The sequence below is a fragment of the Rhineura floridana genome, chromosome 2, assembly GCF_030035675.1.
Source record: "Rhineura floridana isolate rRhiFlo1 chromosome 2, rRhiFlo1.hap2, whole genome shotgun sequence".
Classification (NCBI taxonomy): Eukaryota; Metazoa; Chordata; class Lepidosauria; order Squamata; family Rhineuridae; genus Rhineura; species Rhineura floridana.
The window spans coordinates 146,930,186-146,948,736 of record NC_084481.1 but is presented as its reverse complement, the minus strand read 5'-3'; the positions used below and the strand labels follow the sequence as shown (position 1 = coordinate 146,948,736).

General features: G+C 41.3%; 1 long non-coding RNA gene across 1 annotated transcript; it reads left to right on the top strand.

The window, feature by feature from the left end:
- The first annotated feature begins 220 nt into the window (after positions 1-220).
- LOC133378331 (uncharacterized) lies at positions 221-14,925 on the top strand. The gene is made up of 4 exons (XR_009760959.1): positions 221-398; positions 6,813-6,852; positions 14,361-14,410; positions 14,636-14,925. It is a non-coding gene; the product is annotated as an uncharacterized LOC133378331 (long non-coding RNA).
- The last annotated feature ends 3,626 nt before the right edge of the window (positions 14,926-18,551 follow it).

The following is an 18,551-nucleotide window of genomic DNA, read 5'->3' as shown; positions in this document are numbered from 1 at the left end:
AAGCCTCAACCAACAAGACAGATTTGCCTGGCTTCTAAAGGATAACACTAAAGAAGCCAGGTGGATCATCAACCAGTGAGTTCCACCACTTGTTTTCTGCAACCATAGGAAAACCCCTTTCTCTGGTCACCTCTTACCTAGTTTCCACAGTTGAGATCACATAGATGGTGATGACCTCAGCTGCTGAACAACTTCATCCACAAACAGAATAGATGGAAGAGAATATTTAGTACTGTGCTATACTGTAACTGCTGTTTTACTGAATACATTGAAAGTAGCTGTTATTCATTATTCCACATATTACATTTCATTTGGAATGCAGGCTCAGGTTCTATACCTGACCTTTGCATTGCATTAGCTTTTAGCTTACACCTTCTGTGCAGACTTTACAGTGCCAGGTAAGAAAAATGAAGGGAGTGTGTTTAAAGATATTGTGTTTAAAGAATGGTGTGGATGGTGTTTTGGAAGTGGAAAGGTCTAGTAAGGGCAGGAGAAGGAAGCTGTGAAGTTTCTGGCTCACATTTTAATCTGAATTGGAGCAAGATTTAAGGGATTGTAAATTTCATCTCTCCCACAAGGGGTTTTTCTACTTGCTCCAGCTTTTGAGAATTTTGCTGGCATCTCTACTCATATCCTGCCAAGCTGTTCCCATGAAAGTCCGGTCTTTCTGCTCTCTTTCTTTATATCCCTTTATATCCCCATCTACCCTTTCTGATGGTCATAATCTTCCATCCTATTATTAACAGCAAAAGCAGAACTTCAGCCACTGAATGAACCCAATGAATATAAAGGTCTAAAACAAGTCATAACGCTTCTCTTGAGAGGTCATCAAACACTCTTTTGTTAGTGTGGGTGCAGCAAAATTGAGAAATTGACCAAATAATTTAAACCACAAGCAAACTCCATTCATTCATTAAGGTGACACCACTGGGAATTTCTACAATTTCCTACCATTCATTTTTCTGCCATGCAAAGCTTGAAATACATGAGAACATTATCACAGGTGCCCCTCTACCAAAAACAAAAAACACAATGCGACATAAGAGAGATAGGGATAGAACAAGAATGTCCTTTGATTCATAAATGCTTTACTACAGTGCATTCATTTCATGAGTGGATGGCATGAAATAAACAAACAAAATGGAATAAAGAGCTAGAATACTGTCTAAACTCTCAGCCGGCTCAGCGCTTCCAGTTTGACATCTAAGGTTATAAATAATTGAGGGTCCTTATATTATCCCTGTTGTAGAGCACAGGTATTCATGAATACTTAAAAATCCACTGACAACTGGTAAAGTACAAAAAGCAAATTAATATTGTTTTTAGCACCTTTGGGAGGAAAGGGATCAAAGAACAGATTTTCACATCCATAGGGGACTGTCTGTCATTTCCCCTTCTCCTTTTGTCCTCGGTGTGATCCAGCAAAGGTTATAGTCAGTAAAATAAGAGTGTGACATCCCAATCAGTATATTCTGGGACTTCTTAGTGATTTGTTGACTGATTTATTGATTTTACACAAATCAGAATGAATCGTGTATTACAGCTTCATGTTGGCTGCAGGTAAGTTTTCTTGCGTGTAGAAACAAGATTTTACTGGCATTATCATGTCATATATTTTATCTCCCTTAAGAGCCTTAAAACTATTCCAGGCCTGATCCTCATTAACTCAATGGATGTTTAAATAGACTCAGTGGAGTCAAAAGAAAGTCCTAAATTAATAAGAATAGCTGTTTTACATAAATATAAAACTATTTGATAAATATGAATAACAATATGGTTTTATTATAAGTACTCAAGGGTAGTCTTTGGCTGGTCTTTGTGTGAAAGGAAATGTTTCCACAATATAATAATAATAATAATAATAATAATAATAATAATAATAATAATAATAATAATAATAATAAAATTTTATTTGTGAGTCGCCTATCTGGCCGAATTAACGGCCACTCTAGGCGACGTACATCAGCATAATAAAATAAAAATACAATATAAAACCAATACAACCACACTCAATAATTAAACTAATCACCCCTCATACATTTAAGCAACAACGTTAAACACTAACCCACCCCAGCGATCCCGTAGGCCTGCCTGAACAGCGAGGTCTTCAAGGCTCAGCGGAAACCTATCAAGGAGGGGGCATGGTGAAGGTCGAAAGGAAGGGAATTCCAGGGGGTGGGGGCCACAATCGAAAATGCCCTCTCTCTGGTCTGCACCAACCTAGCTGTTTTAGCTGGTGGGACCGAGAGAAGGTCTTGTGTGGCTGATCTTGTCAGGTGGCATAATTGGTGATGCTGGAGGCGCTCCTTCAGATAAACTGGGCCGGAACCGTATAGGGCTTTAAAGGTCAACACCAGCACCTTGAATTGGGCCCAGTAAACAACTGGTAACCAGTACAGATCTTCAGATTAACTAAAATATATTTCCTCTTAAAGGCTGCGGTGCCATTAGAATTCAATATGACCCCAGATAACCTTAAAACAAGCAAGAATGCAATGTGGTGATTCAGCATGTATGTGATCATAGATATGACTGCATCAAGGGTTTTTTTGTGTGTGGTGTTTTATGGATACACACAAAGATCTTGCACATTGGTAAGACACCACATTAAAAATAATAGTAACAATGTCAACAACAATATATTTATTGGCCGCCCTTTACCAATAGGTCCAAGGGCGGGTTACAAAATCTCAAATACAATATTAAAAAGAATTAAAATACGTTTCAATCACAAGAATAGTGTGGGTTCTGAAAACATACATTTCAGGAGCCGAAGGCCAGGGTAAAGTGGTGCATCTTTAGCATTTGCCAAAAACTATACAGCGAAGGTGCCAGATGCACATCTGTAAGGAGGAAATTCCACACCTCAGGGGTTGCTGCAGAGAAAGCTCTCTCCATGGCCACCAGCCCCAAAACTTCTGAGGGTGGCAGAACTACCAAGAAGGCCCCTTCTGCTGATCTTAACACCCAAGAGGGTCTGCAGGGAAGGAGATAGTCTCTGAGATATTTAGGACCTAAGTCATTTAGGGTTTGACTTGGGCCCCAGAAAAAAAACAACTGGCAACCAATGCAACTGTTTTAGAACAGGAGTTATATGAGTTCTAAAAGGAACCCCAGGCAGTTATCCAGCCACTCCATTTTGGACCTGTTGAAGTTTCCAAGTCATCTTCAAGGACAGTCCCACACAGTGTTCATTGCAATAATCCAGTCTGGAAGTTACCAGAGCATGGAGTACTGTTGCCAGGTCATCTCTGTCCAAAAGGGGCCATAGCTGGAAATAGGCACTCCTAGCCATTGAGGCCACCTGAGCCTCCAGTGACAATGCTGTATTGAGTACCCCCAAGCTATGAATCTGCTCCTTCCAGGGAAGTGCAATCCTATCCAGAACAAGTTGTCTTCCCATCTCCTGGACTTGAGAACTTGGAACACATAACATATCTGTCTTTTCAGGATTCAGCTTCAGTTTGAAGGCCCACATCCAGCCCATCACTGCCTCCAGATACCTGTCTAGCATGTCATGACATCCTACATGAACTCTGCAAATCATTCATGGCATTTGGGCATATGACCTCAGTGGCTAGGTGTGTCTTTTACCAGCTTGGCAGTAACCACTGCTGTTGATCTGCTTCATAATCTGCAGATTGGTGACCGGTTAGATGGCAGTAGAGGCAACAGCTACAGGCGATGGAGCCCCTCCACCAATGGCTTTTATGGGGTAATTCCCCCTCGGCCGGAGGCTACAACGCACGGGAACACACGGGAAATATGGGGGAGCCCCCCTCCCTTCTTCCTATGCTGCCTCCCTCGTATTTGACCTGGACCTAGACGCCAGCTGTCTGTATGACCCAGGGATATGATTTGACATTCCGCTGCCACCAGGCCGCCACCGCCGCCACCTCTCGCAGTGGACAGCGCCGAGCCAGGCTGGAGCCGGAGATGGGCTGTGGCCTCTCGGCGGACCTGGTGCTGCAGCCTGTCCTTGGGAGACACTGCTTTGTTGTGATGATCTTTCAGCAGCTTCTGAGGGCCAGGAGGCACCCCTGCAGCTGTCGCCATCCTACCATCTGGCCTTCGTCCACTTCACCTTGATATCGGCTGCACTTACACCCTGGCTCCTTTGCCTCGGCTTCTTTGAGAAGAACTTCCCTGTTAGTTTCGACTTTGAGGGGCCTGTTTAGCCTGCCCTCCTCCCTGTTGGAGCTGCTGGACGTTAAGATCAAGAGGGGCTGCTGCTTTTGATCTGGCAAACGGACTATCACCCACACTGGTTTCTATGCCAGGGTGGGAAGACTTACACCAGGAGCTTCCATCTGAAGTTACACCTTTCAGACTATACAGGCGAGAAGCCCTATTATTGAAATTGAGTTGCCTCTACCTTATTGCTTAGTTTTTACTGTTTAGCCCTTCGATGTTTTGATGTTTTATATGTTTTTGCTTTGTACGTCGCTCAGAGTGGCTGGGTAACCAGCCAGATGGGCAACTAATAAATCTAATAAATAAATAGATTGGTTTACTGTAATGTGCTCACTGCGGGGCTACCCATGAAATTGGTCCAGAAGCTGCAGCTAGTACAAAATATGGTGGAATGACTGGTTAGTGTGGCTATTGCAACCATGTTACACTGCTGATGAAAGAATTACAATACTTTCCAATTAGCTACGGAGCTAAGTTCAAGGGGCTCATACTGCACTATCCAGCTTGGGCCCAGGATACCCAAAAGATAATCTCACCTCTTATATACCCAAATGATCATTGTGCTCTGCAGGAGGCAGTCTCCAGCAGAAATGATCTTATCAGAAGGTCTGTTCCACATAATATAGGAATCAGGCCTTCAGTGGGGGGCACAAACCTTTTGGAATCCCTCCCATTACATATTATACAGGTGCCATCTCTGTAGTCTTTTCAGTACCTACTTTGCCCAGTCCTTTTAAGTGGAGAGCTTTATCTCAGTCTGCATCTGTATTGGAACTATGTTTAACTGTTTTTATGTGTGGGAATGTTTTTAAATGTTTGCATTGTTTTCATACATGGATTTGGTTTTTTATACATGGAACTGTTTTTAATTGTTTTTACAGTTGTTTTATGGATGACTGTTTTATTTGTTTTATGATGATATATTTTATTGTCACCTTGTGGTGATTAGCAGATAAGAAATCTAATAAAATAAATAAATAAACAAAAGCATGCCTTTTAGACTTTACACATATCAGGCCTATGCAAATTTGGACACTCTGTACACCTGAGGCTAAACATTTGCACCTGGTATATGTGGTGTACACAGTTCTGTCCTCACCACACACAGTTCTCCCAGAGAGAATATATTATGAACTGGAATCTTACAGGAATAAAATTAATAAGGGTTTGATCCCCAACTTGAAGAAATGTTTCATTTCATTTCCTAGTTACATTGGAAACTAATGCAAGTAGCGTATTAGGTCCCGTTATAACACCAAGTGAAGCATTCAAAATGACTGTTATATACATTATGAGTGGAAAGAAAAGCTTTGATTAGGCTCAGTAAACACTGATTTCTCTCCATAAAACCTGATTCTCTTTTATCAGAGATTTTACTTCTGTTCATAGGTAAATAGTCCATATACAAAAGAAAAAAGGAGGATAAAAATCCACAGGTGCATAGAATATGAACAGAGAAAAAAAAATCCAAAGAGAGAGAGAAAAGCCCAGTGTGTGCACCCATTTTGAGCTCATAAATGAGATTATAAGCTCCTTCTTTGGGAAGTCTAAAAATAGATGTTCTTAAGTTAAATACAAGTATTCGCCAAGGTAAATGAGATATGTTGATTTTAAATTGTAAGTTTTATGCTTAAAGTATTTTTGATTGTGGATAATTGGTGGTGAAATTTTTCTATTTTTAGAGTTCCAAGAGTAAAAGTTTCTAGGAGTAAAGACAGATTTTAAGCATGGTGCAATTTTCAGTACTCCCACCCACCCACTGACCCACCCACCGACCAAAATGCCTTGAAATACAGGGTGCCTTCTCAAGAGTTCTAGCTCTCTAAAATGTGCAGGAAGCCACCATGAGTATAGGAGCTCCCTACTTCAGAAGTTTACCCTGCATGATTTTGACAGTGACAGGAATGCAGATGGATGGTGGAACTAGCACGCCCGCCATCACAGTTAACCCCTCACATGCTTTCTTAACTCTTAAGTAAAATATCCGAAAAGGGCTTATATTCAAACCACTTCCACTACAGTTTATAATATCCATCTTCGTAAGTTAGAGAAGTGTACATATAGGCTTTTTATATGTCCCTACTCTTTGTTCCTGTACTCTCTCTCTCTCTTTCTCATTGCTGATTCCTGCCTTTCCCCCCACAGAGATTTCACCAGATTGTATCTCCTGACTGAATTTTCTTGTTTGATTTTATGTGCATTATAAATGAAATGTGAAAGAATATTTTAACTTTTTTCTTCATTTCTTTCCCTGTGCATTGTTTTGACTATGATGATTTTAGTTGCCCTTCTGCAACCCCTGTAATCAAAATGAACCGGTCTTTCATGGTTATGATTAACTAATTAATCAGAATTCCATATGGTTTTTTTTGTATGAATATTTAAAGAATATTAAAAGTAATAAGGATGCTTATATAACAGATGACAGCAGTTTCTTTTGATTTTAAGGCAGCAGGCTCAGTTCATAAACACTGAATACTGAGCAGATGTTAGAATAGTAAATCCAAATAAATGCAATTGTTATTGTTTGCATTTTGTAATGATTTAACTGATTCTGCAGAGAAATAAAATCAAATGGCAAAACATGCACCTGTTTCAATAACTCTTCTTGCCTGCAGGTATTTGGATAGGCAAAATCATGAACCATTATCCAAAAAAGTAAGTGCCAGGTAACTGTTTAGATGGTGATAAATAAAAATTAAAATAAACTTGTCTTTTGAACATAGATGCCTCAATGTAGCAAAGAAAGAACATGTGTAGAAGCAGGCTTGTGAGGGCACAGCTGCTGCATGTGGTTATAGAAACAGTAGACGTTGCCGTATACTGAGTCAGTTTATTTATCTACCTAGCTCAGTATCGTCATTATCTGCACTGACTAGCAGTGGCCTCCAGGGCCTCAAAGAGGAGTCTTCCCCAGCCCTACCTGGAGATGTCAGGGATTGAATTTAAGATCTTTTGCATGCAGAGCATGTGTTTTATTATCATTTATCTCAGCTGTGTCTATCCCCCTTTCATGTGCATTTTCATTGGCATCTGTATCACAATGGTCATCTGGAACCCACTGAAATAACTTGATGACACTGATATTATTGTCTGTCTGAATCCAAGGCTGCTAAGCAATTGTGCACTACTGTTTTCACATGAGCAGAGCTGGGTCAGGGTCACAAATTAGAAGCTGCAAAATGATGGTGTGCTGGAATGTGCAGGGTCTGTAAGCTTCTGAAAAGGATTGATTATATATCAGATGGTGCAATATTTATATTTATTCATTTCTATACTGCAAATTCATAAAAATAAATTTATGTGGTGTACAAAATCTCAATTAAAATCATAGAATCATAGAATAGTAGAGTTGAAAGGGGCCTATAAGGCCATCAAGTCCAACCCCCTGCTCAATGCAGGAATCCAAATCAAAGCATTCCCGACAGATGGCTGTCCAGCTGCCTCTTGAATGCCTCCAGTGTCGCCCACTACCTCTCTAGGTAATTGATTCCATTGTCATATGGCTCTAACAGTTAGGAAGTTTTTCCTGATGTCCAGTTGAAATCTGGCTTCCTGAAACTTGAGCCCATTATTCTGTGTCCTGCACTCCTCTATGTGACAACCTTTCATGTACTTGAAGAGTGCTATCATAATTCCCCTCAGCCTTCTCTTCTCCAGGCTAAACATGCCCAGTTCTTTCAGTCTTTCCTCATAGGGCTTGGTTTCCAGTCCCTTGATCATCCTTGTTGCCCTCCTCTGAACCTGTTCCAGTTTTTCTGCATCCTTCTTGAAGTGCGGAGACCAGAACTGAACACAGCACTCAAGATGAGGCCTAACCAGTGCTGAATAGTGGGAAACTAATACAACGTGATTTGGAAACTATACTTCTGTTAATGCAGCCTGATATAGCATTTGCCTTTTTTGCAGCCACATCACACTGTTGGCTCATATTCAGCTTGTGATCAATGACAATTCCAAGATCCTTCTCACATGTCGTATTGCTGAGCCAAGTATCCCCCATCTTATAACTGTGCATTTGGTTTCTTTTTCCTAAGTGTAGAACTTTGCATTTATCCCTGTTGAATTGCATTCTGTTCTTTTCAGTCCAATGCTCCAGCTTATCAAGGTCCCTTTGAATTTTGTTTCTGTCTTCAATGGTATTAGCTATGCCCCCCCCATTTTGTATCATCTGCAAATTTGATAAGCATGCTCTGTACCTCCTCATCCAAGTCGTTAATAAAAATGTTGAAGAGCACTGGGCCCAGGACTGAGCCCTGTGGGGCCTCACTCGTTACTTCTGCCCAGTTTGAGAAGGAACCATTGATAAGCACTCTTTGAGTATGATTCTGGAGCTAACTGTGGATCCACCTGATAGTTGTTCCATCCAGCCCACATTTAGCTAGCTTGCTAATCAGAATATCATGGGGCACAATATCATGGTCTCCACTCTAAAGGCATTGTTGTTGTTGTTTGACACAGTTTGACATTGCCATATACCATCAGACATGCCTGAGTGACAGATTGCAAAGACCTGACAGGGGTATAAGGAATAAGGTGATACTGTATGTATACTGGCCCCATGATGTTTAAGGCTCTATATACAATAGTAAGACTCTGAAGATAGCTTGGTAGAATAATGACAGCCAGTGCAGCTCCACCAGTACAGGTGTTATATGCTATCGGTAGTCAACTCTTGAGAACAACTGGGCTGAAAAATTCTGTACCAGCTGCAGCTTCCAAACCAGTCTCAAGGGTAGCCCCACATACAGCACATTACTGTAACAGTCTATCCTTGCGGTTACCATTGCTTGAACCACCATAGTCAAGACATCCCAGTATAGGAACAATTATAGCTGATGCACTAGCTGAAGCTGCTAAAAGGCACTGAATGGCTGTAGCTCAGTGGTAGAACATCTGCTTTGCATGTGGAAGGTCCCAGGCTCATTTCTTGGTATCTCCAGATAGGGCTGGGAGAGAAATCCTAGAAAGCCGCTGCCAGTCAGTGTAGACAACACTTAGCTAGATAGACCAAAGGTCTGACTCAGTACAAGGCAGTTTCCTATATTCCTATGTTCCACTCCTAACTACCTGAGCCTCAAGCAACAAAGATAGATCCAGGAGTACTTCCATAATGTGTACCTGCTCCTTCAGAGGGAGTGCAACCCCATTCAGAAAAGGCAACTGGCCAATCTCCCAGTCATAGGATTTAAACTCAGGTTATCGGCCCTCATCCAACCCACCACATCATCCAGACGCCAGTCCAGAACATACCTGGTTTCACCTGACTCAAATGTTATGGAGAAATAGAATTTGGCATCATCAGCATACTGGTGACACCCTGCCCCAAACACCTAATGATCGTCCCCAATAGCTTCATATAATGTCAGATAGCATCAGTGATAATATAGGGCCCTGTGGCACATGAGTGTCAGGGAGCTGAGAGATACTACCCCAATTATATTCTCCAGACCCAAACCCATAGGCAGGATCAGAACTAAACAGTGATATCCATCTCACAGAGCTGGTCCCAAAGTATACCATCTTCAATGGCATCAAAAGCCAATGAGGTATTTAGAAGTAACAGGGTCACACTCTTCCTTTCCCTTGGGCCTGGTATGGAAGTGCTGGCTGGTGCAAAATGCTGCTGCTAGACTTTTGATGGGACAGAAACAGAAGGAGGGGCATCACTACCGGGATGCGGAGGGTGCGGCCCGCACCCAGGTGTCACCATGAGGGGGGTGACACCCAGAGCCGCCCTGCCCCGCGCCGTTGCCCGGCAAGGCTGCTCCAACTCCTCGGAGGCGGGCAGGTGGGCGGGCGAGACCGGGAGCAGCATCGGCGGGGTGAGGGAGGAGCGCCAGCGTTCCCAGGCCTTCTCCGGCTGGGTGCCCCTCTGGCGCGTGTCCTCCCAGGGGCATGGACGGGATGGCTGGCCTTGAGTGCACACGCATGCAAGCCCAGCCACCTCGTCCATGCCCCTGGGAGGGCACGCACCGGAGGTCCACACCCCCCGCACTCCCGCTAGTGACGCCGCTGAACAGAAGCATCGTGGATGACCTTCGCAGAGAGCTGGACAGGGGGAGTGTGTCCCTGTTAGTTCTACTGGACCTCTCAGCGGCTTTCAATACCATCGACCATGGTATCCTTCTGGACCGCCTTGCTGGGATGGGACTTGGGGGCACCATGTTACGATGGCTCCATTCCTTTCTGGAGGGACGAACTCAGAAGGTGGTGCTGGGGGACTCCTGTTCAACTCCTTGGTCGTTGACCTATGGGGTCCCTCAGGGTTCAGTTTTGTCCCCCATGTTATTTAACATCTATATGAAACCGCTGGGAGAGGTTGTCTGGGGGTTTGGGGTTCGGTGCCATCAGTATGTGGGTGACACCCAACTCTATTTCTCCTTTCCACCTAAAGCCAAGGAAGCTGTCCTGGTCCTGAACCAGTGCCTGGCATCAGTGATGGACTGGATGAGGGCGAACAAATTGAAACTAAATCCAGAAAAGACTGAGGTGCTCCTGGTCAGTTGAAGGGCAGATCAGGGAATAGGGATTCAGCCTGTGCTCGATGGGGTTACACTCCCCCTGGAGACACAGGCTCGTAGTTTGGGTGTGCTCCTGGACTCAGCTCTGAACTTGGAGGCCCAGGTCTCGGCCATGGCCAGGAGTGCCTTTGCCCATTTAAGACTAGTGCGCCAGGTGTGCCCGTTCCTGGAAATGCCTGATTTGACTATGGTGATGCATGCCTTAGTTACATCCCATTTAGACTACTGTAACGCACTCTACGTGGGGCTGCCTTTGAAGACTGTTCGGAAACTTAAACTGGTACAAAGAGCTGCAGCCAGAGTATTAACAGGGGCTGGTTACAGGGACCATACAACTCCCTTGTTACAACAGCTCCGCTGGCTGCCAGTTTGTTTCCAGTCACAATTCAAAGTGCTGGTTTTGACCTTTAAAGCCCTATACGGCCCAGGTCCAGGCTATCTGTAAGACCGTTTCTCCCTATACGAGCCTGCCCAGGCCCTGAGATCTTCAGGAGAGGCCCTTCTCTCAGTCCCAAGACCCTCGCAAGTGCGATTGGTCGGGACGCGAGATAGGGCCTTCTCGGTGGCTGCTCCTAGGTTCTGGAACTCTCTTCCTAGGGAGGCACAAATGGCCCCCTCCTTGCCATCCTTCCGTCGGCAAGTAAAGACTTTTTTATTCCGACAGGCTTTTGGGATAGAAGGTGTTTAGGATTGGGCTTTACTTTTTTTTTTTTCAATAATTTTTATTCAGATTTTCATAAAACATACAAAACAAAATCATAAAACATTCAAAGACAAAAAACAAAATCAAAAATAGTTAAACAAAAAGAAAAAAAAAGAAAAAAAAAAACAAAAATAAAAAATAAAGAGTAAAATATTGACTTCCCATTTGTCAAAGATCAAATCAGTTATAAGTCTATAATATATAACAATCCTGTCTCTTAAGTCATATTATAAAATCACTTTCCTCCAGTAGTTATCTTACTTAATCATCAAATCTCATAAACATTACTTTATTCTTTCCACAAAAAGTCAAAGAGAGGTAGGATTGGGCTTTACAAGGCTGTTTTATTGTTTTATATTATTATCTGTATTATTTTAAATTGTTTTTAGATTTTTAAGTGTCTTTTACTGTTTTAAGGTTGTGCATAGTTTAATTGTATTTTAATTGTATGTTTTTCTATGTTTTTAACTACATGTAGTTTTATTTGTAAGCCGCCCTGAGTTCCAGTTTGGAAAAAGGGCGGGGTAAAAATAAAGTTTCAATTCAATTCAATTCAATTCAATAACCACGTCATAAGTTTGGTATTATTAAATGTTACCAAAAGAGAGGAGGGAGAGCAGCAGCAGCAGCAGCAGCAGCACAGAGTTCCTGTTTCCAGTAGCAACACTAGTCCACATCTCCTGCAATGTCTAGTTCTAGCCTTTAGTATTCAGTGCATGAAAATAAAGGGCTCCAAGCAACCCCCAGATATAAGTTCAATACTGTGCAGAAGAAGTAACTACTGAATGCATTTTGTAGCTTGCTTTACAAGTTCTTCCAACTAAATATTTTTCTTTTGCTTCAAGAGCAAACCACGGAATAAATAACAGCCCTGGCATAAATGTTACATCAAAGTCAATTTATGCCCCAAATGAAAAGTAAACATATGCTGCAAAGTATTAGCAGCGATCAAGAGACAAAAGGCAAAGGGACTAGAACAGAAGCCATGGATGTCCCTCTCTCTGACTTATAAATAAAATGTTCTTTTTGAAACAGACAAGAGGCAAAGGCAGTCTGACACACTAGCTCCTCTTTGGGCTTTCATAAACCAATCTCTGCCCAGGATCTGAATGAAAAACAAAGCATACCCTCCAGTGCAAGCTCCCTTCACCATTGACATTTTGCTCAATGTAAAATGAAAACTAGTGTGCTCTTGTGCTCTTGTTTCTGATGCTCTTCTTGTATTGATGCAACACTCATCCAAATCATATTTAGAAATAGCATCTTATGTCTTGGATCCATCCATTCATATATTAAGGGAGACATAACTTCCATATCCCTGTTGCCAAAAATGCACATTCTCTTGCCATTTAGTTTTTCCCCAGCACCTTGACTCCAGAGGTTTGCGGGACTAGTCACAAAGATCAAACAGCAGCAAAACTATACTGGCTATCCTCTGTTTGTATAAACCAGAGGAGTGGTTCCTATTCTCAGTCAGCAGGCCTAGGTTCTCTGGATTGTGCATATGTCCTGCTCTCCATCAGTTTCAGTCTAATTAAGCTAATAATTGACTTCTTGGGGCCTTAATATATGAGAATTCACCACTTAGAAAGTACTGCACAACTCACTGGTAGAGGAATACATTGAGTGTGTTAGCATCCATCAAGATTAGAAGCCCAAACAAAACTGTCTTTGCAACCTACTTGCACAATGGTATACTCACTACCCATGGCAGGAAGGAAAGAAAACCCTTCTAACTCTCTCAATCAATACCCTTCCCTTCCTCTGTCTTAGGAAAGAAACCCTCTTTTGAATAACCAAGCATTTAATACAAGGTGGGGAACCTGTGGCCTGCCAGATGTTGCTGAATCACAACTGCCACATCCCTGACCATTAGCCATGCTATCTGGGGCTGATGGGAGTTGGAGGCTAACAACACCTGGAAAGCAACAGGTTCTCCATCCCTGCTTGAATACAATCCCCAGTTGAGGAGCAGCTCACCTGGTAGGATGAGCAATGGCCTCCCAGCACCACCAGGTGTCACTGCCATATATTGGTAGGGACAAGACGATGGTGAGTTCAGGGCTGTGCAGGGGCACAAACAAGAGTACTGGGGTTCAGGTCAGGTTCAGATTTTATTTGTGGCCTTTGCTTTTTCCTGGCTCTCTCTCTCTCCATACCCTCTTCAAATAATAACAATAACAAAACAACAACAATAATAAATTGTTGTTGTTACTGTTATTATTATTTTGCATGAGTTCCAAGAGAAACCACAGCTTGCATTCGGGTCTGAAGTCCTCTTCTACCCCCTTCACCTTGGAATAGGCAATAGTCTATGGCTTCCTTTTCTTCTCTATTTCCTTTCTTGGGTCTCTAACTCTCCAAACAAGTTAGCTATGCCACTTCAGGACAAACCTTTCAAAAGAACATAAGAAGAGCCCTGCTGGATCAGGCCAAAGGCTCATCTAGACCAGAATTCTGTTCTCACAGTGGCCAATCAGATACCTATCAGAAGCCTGCAAGCAGAACATCTAATCTGATTTGGCTCTCCACATGCCTGTCTGGTACTCCATCTTCTTGTTTGGCATTAGTTTACCCTCTTCAGCTTTCCTTGATCAATCACACACTTCTCCATCTCCCTCAGCCATCCCCACCTCCAACTGCCTATGTAGACCTAAGCAAATAATTTGGTTAAATAATGCTATGTACATATTCTCCCTAGTTTTTGCAATAAACTGCATAACTGGTTACTCTAAACTCTGACTCTGTTCCATGAACTATGAAAGCATCCAAACTTTTATTATTGTGAAGAGTTTGATTTCTGCTCCAGCAGCATGGATAATTAGGATAGGACCAAAAAAGATTCAAAGCACCAAATACAGATATTCCATGAATATAGATTTTATCATGTTTATTCACCCCCTCCCCAAACTTGTTTTTGTTTTTTACATTTTCTACAGATTTTATCCTGCTCAGGACACGTAGTATGTCTAACACCTTTCCCTGCTCTGTAAGTACAAGTTGTAAATCAAAGCAATTTTGCTCTGTTTAAAATGCATTACTAGTGCATAAAGGGGCTGGGAGGGGATACCTACAGCATATCATCATTTTTACATATAATTTTCTGTCCTCTATGTAAACCTATATGGGAAATGTCTCAATCTGCCTTGAAAGGTTATCATGTGAAAATGTAATTCCATTAGTATCACTGGATCCGTTTTCTTGATGTCACCAGGTGAAGCAGCAAATTAAGTTAAACCAAAGGACTGAATATTTATTTATTTTTAAAAACCCTGACAACCCTGAGTATCTTGAAGGTGTGTATTGTTCAACAAAGAAAAAGTAAAGATGTTCATATATATTGTCAAGGTCAAAATGGACAAGGACATGACAATCTTCTGACTCTCTGTAAAGCTACAATAATCAAATGAGGATCACACTGTTCTTCAAGGACTTTGAGAAACACTGTTCTTCAAGGACTTTGAGATGAAAAGTAAACCAAAAAGTCAGTAACAGAGGAGAAATAAAAAGGAAATGATATGCATTAGATTATGTGGGCATTCTGTTTTCTCAGAAATAAATGCTACCATTATTTCCACCTAGGATGTGAGATGTTTTGCGTTTTCTTTTATCTTTTACATTTTAACTAGATGTCCATGCCTTGTTGGAGGCTTGATGAATTTGATCTGTCTAAATTCCTATTTGTCCTGTTCTGGTCCTTTTGAACGTAGAATTTAGTTCTCCAACAGACTTCACACTTCTCTCTGTGTTGTGATGCAATTTTAGGCAGATTAAACATCAAAACACAAATTTAGAAATGTACTTTGAATGAAATTACAGATTAAAATATGCAATACATATTTTGAGACTTTTTTTAAAAAAAGTAGATTAATGCAGAAATGAATCATAAGTAAAACATGCGAAAGTGATTCCAAGCAAGCTAGATAATTTTTTTCCATCCCAAATTGTAGGAAACATCTTTCACTTAATCCAGATCAGGCCTCTGACAGAGTTTGGCAATGGTACTACAGGATGGCATTTGGCTTCTGCTTCAGGCAGAAAAATGCTGGTACCAAACATGTTCAGGAATTTGCCTGAACACACAAACATTCAAACTCTGGATGAGGACAGGGATGTGCACATAAACCCCACTCCCAATGTCATTATGTGCACTGTATCCCTCTCATTCCGCAACCTTCCCTGGGTTGCATGGAGACAGGCTGCAGGGACTTCTACTTATGCCCACTTGAATATGAGTATACTTCTCCATGCAGTTAGGCATTCCGCTTTGTCAGGGTCCTCAAATGCATGTGGCAGGGGAAGGTTGTACTCATATACATGAGTTCAAGTGAGCACAAGTAGAAGCCCACGGCAGTCTTTCTCCATGCAGCACAAGGGAAAGTGGAGACTATTAACACACGTGTCTATTGGGAACATGAGTATATTCACTAATAGGCAAAAAACCTTGCAGTTTAAGAACGTACCTATAGCCCATAGATATTTCTAGCAAACTTTAAAAAGCAAGGAAATTGGGCAGCTATGGTGAATGCTCCAGGGGAACAGGAGACTTGACCTCCTCTCTGAGAGATTGTACTGCCCTACAAATTTGTCAAAATGCAAACAAAATTTGGGTTGGTCTTTCACAGTCCAATCCACTTCCTGTGTAGCTTGGAAGAATTTGGTAACATGTGCCTCTGAGCATATGGTGAGTGGTGGCAACACCTGCCATCTCCAAAGATGGAGAATTATATTTTTGTATACTTGTTGGTGTTCTTCTGACTTTGCTTCTTTCCTGTGTTTCTAATGTTTCTACAGATAATATAATCTAGAAAATTTTATTTCCCTCATTATTCATCCTAGAAATCTGTGTCAAATTTATTTTTATTAATTTCAAAGCCTTTTTATTGGTCAATGTCATATCATGGTGAAGACAACCTTTTGTGTTTCAAATTTGAGGTTATGTTCTATTTCTGTTTTGGATGCATTAACAGTTGAATCTGAAACTGCAGTTTGACATAAAATCAAACTGATTACAATACATTGCTACTTCAGCAATGACTCTAGCTGTTGGAAAAAAGAGGATGCATGTTTTCAGCCTGCTATAGGGCCGGATTAAGCTGAGGAGGGCCCTTCGGCTGATTGGTGTTTGGGGCCGTCTTCTCCCTACCTTTCTGCTTTTTTTCACGCAGGTTTGCCATCAATCAAGATGGCGGCCAAGTTTTCCCTAAGGGGCTGAAGCCTCTGCTGCCATCTTGGTTGATGGCAGCAATGCACACATGTAGCACGCATGCATGCCATCAACCAAGATGGCAAAAAATCCATGCTGGCTATAGTATACAGCCACCCTTGTGGGTGTATAATGAATCTGCTACCCACTTATGCCATTAAACATGCCTCCTTGAGAGGGGAGAGATCTTTTACTAGGGATAAACCAGACACTTTGCCCTGAAATGTGCCTATGTAGCATGTGCATAACCTCAAGAAATGCAGGTCCAAACCAGTTTTCTTTTATTGAAAGAAAAGAGAAGACTAGAGAGACAAAATTACAGGGTGCGTGGCAGCATTAATATACTAACCCATTCATAAATCTAAAGTAAAGAGATAAAAAGTCCCTATCACTATAAGGCAGAACAGGTAGCAACAGCTGTCCTAGGCCCAGGGAGTGGGGAGTGGAATACACTACTTTCATATAGTATTGGCTTTTTCCACATACAAGTTCAAGGTGCTGGTACCGGTATACGAAGCTTGTGACTAGGATACCTCAAATATCATCTCACCAATTATGTACCCAACCAACCACTGTGGTCTGCATGAGGAGGCTTCCTGAAGATACTATCTCATGAGGAGTTCTATCCCATACAATGTAGGGATTAGGCCTTTAGTAACACCTACTTTTTGGAGCTCCTTCCAATTACATACTTATTTTATTATTTAAAAGCATTTATAAACAACTTAATATTTTACAAATGAGTGGTATACAATATACAAAAGAATGTCATTAAAACAAAATACAACCTAAAACCAATAAAACAACAGTATTAAAATGTAAAAAGCATATGAAACTAAATAAAACAAAAATTGAGGGGATTCCAGCACATACAACAGGGTCCAATCTTAGGGGTCAGAGAAAGCCTGGGCAAAAATATAAGTCTTTACAAGATGTTTGAAGCAAATGATGACTGCTGCTTCACATATAGCAGAGGAAAGGACATTCCATCATATAGGGGCAACAGCAGAAACTGCTCATTTTTGTGTCGCAACCTATGATATTCAGTAGGGTGCAGTGGTACAAGTAGAATTTCCCCAAGTGACCTTACAGGTCTGTATAGGAGCAGGCGGTCTTTCGAGTAATCTGGTTCTGAGTTGTTCAGGGTTTTATATGTTAAGAACAAAACCTTAAGCCTTGGTCTGGTAGCTGACTGGCAGAATAGGTGCACATCCAGGTGCTCCGCCCAACAACCTGGCTGCAGAATTCTGACAGACTTTGTGTCATATCAGACAGTTCTTGGGTCTTTATTCTCTTCCCAATAACAATTTATATATAAATTGTCGATGCTTTTATTGATTTTTTTTAATGATCTTTTAATAGTTAATCACTTTGGGACATTTCATGGGAAATGATTTGTGAATCGGATAAATAAATAAATAAATGTTAGGTATCTTAGGGAAACTTAAACAACCCTATTGGGCTTTATGGAAAATTGAAATCTATTAATAAATAGAACTCCAATATTATCAGGGTATCAGCCTGGTATGCATGGCATGAGTTGGCACACTGAAAGATGCAAGACAGAGAACTGGAATTTAAAAGAACTGAATTTGTAAAAGAAAACCAGAATTCATATACCATTTAAAAGAAAAAAGGAGAAATGGCAAGAAGCATAACATAATAATAATTATTTAATGTACTAATTTAGGATGAAATCCTAATTGGGGTTTTATATATATTAGTAAACTAAACTAACTAACTAAACTCTATTATTATTATTATTATTATTATTATTATTATTATTATTACCACTACCACTACTACAACACAACTGTAGACTCACTTTATCCCCTGATTATCACACTGGGTCCTGTTGGGTCGTTTTCATTATTATTAATTAATGCTACATTATTGTAACAACCATATCTTGATAAAATGTAAT